Source organism: Brassica oleracea, chromosome C4, assembly GCF_000695525.1.
Source record: "Brassica oleracea var. oleracea cultivar TO1000 chromosome C4, BOL, whole genome shotgun sequence".
NCBI classification, from domain to species: domain Eukaryota; kingdom Viridiplantae; phylum Streptophyta; class Magnoliopsida; order Brassicales; family Brassicaceae; genus Brassica; species Brassica oleracea.
The window spans coordinates 43,654,647-43,655,716 of record NC_027751.1 but is presented as its reverse complement, the minus strand read 5'-3'; positions in this window follow the sequence as shown (position 1 = coordinate 43,655,716).

The window sequence follows — 1,070 nt, the reverse complement described above, 5'->3', positions numbered from 1 at the left end:
CATGACGGTCCACGCTTGGTTCGCAAGGAAAGATAAATGTCAAGTTTCCACGGATAAATACGAAATTTTGAAGATAATTACGAAGATCGGAAAAAATAGAATATCTCCATTTTGATGCTATGACGGCTTAAGAAAAAAAAGAGGAAAAGCGTAAACCGACCTAGGAGCCAATATATAAGGAGTCCTAGGCGGGAGGCATGGGTGGAGAACTTTTCAGAGCAAACTTAGCACTTAGAGCTATTAGGCAACTTTCCGTTTTTGTTATTCGAGTTGCGACTCAATTAGGTTTACCCGTCTTAGGGTTGTTAGAACTAGGAATCTCGCCGACAGCTCTCGAGCCCAGGCTTATACCTTGTTGTAAACGCTCATACGCAAATTCTGAATAAGACTTCTCTTTGCTTTCTTTTACGATTTCATACAACTTATCATTGTTATCTCGTGTTCTGATTGCTTAGTTGTGGTATTAACAGATCTCCGGGACCTCTGCGAATTTTGGTTCCCACAGTTTGGCGCTAGAAGGAGGGGGAGTACGGATCAATATAACTCTCAACCACATCACGCTTAACCAGACATGTCAACTCACGACGCGAGTAACGTGCATACTCCTCTTAACGGAAGCAGTGGCACTGATCTCCACACTCCCGCAGCGGGCGTATCCACGGCCAACGCACCAGCCAACGCTGCAGTGCTCGAGGAGTTTAAAAAGATGTTTGCCACCTACGAAAAAAGGTCGGAAGAACAGGACAGGCTCCTGAGCACCTTGACCAAACATGTTGAAACCTTAACGGCAAGGACCAAAGCAATCCGTCCCCGCGGAACCACTAAAGTTTGCGGGAAAAGACTCGACTTCGCTACCCCACTCGATAGGCCTGGAGCCGCGCGGGAACAACCTTCGGGTCAAAACCCTAGCGAAAAATCTCACATCGAAAAGGGGAACCCTTAAAGTCCTCCGCCTCCCGCGAAAGATTCAGAGGATAACAAAGTCGAGCGCGTCGCCCTGGATCCTAGTGATGTCTCCAACGATACCGATGAGGACGTCGACAGACATCCAAGAAGGACCAGAAGCCGAT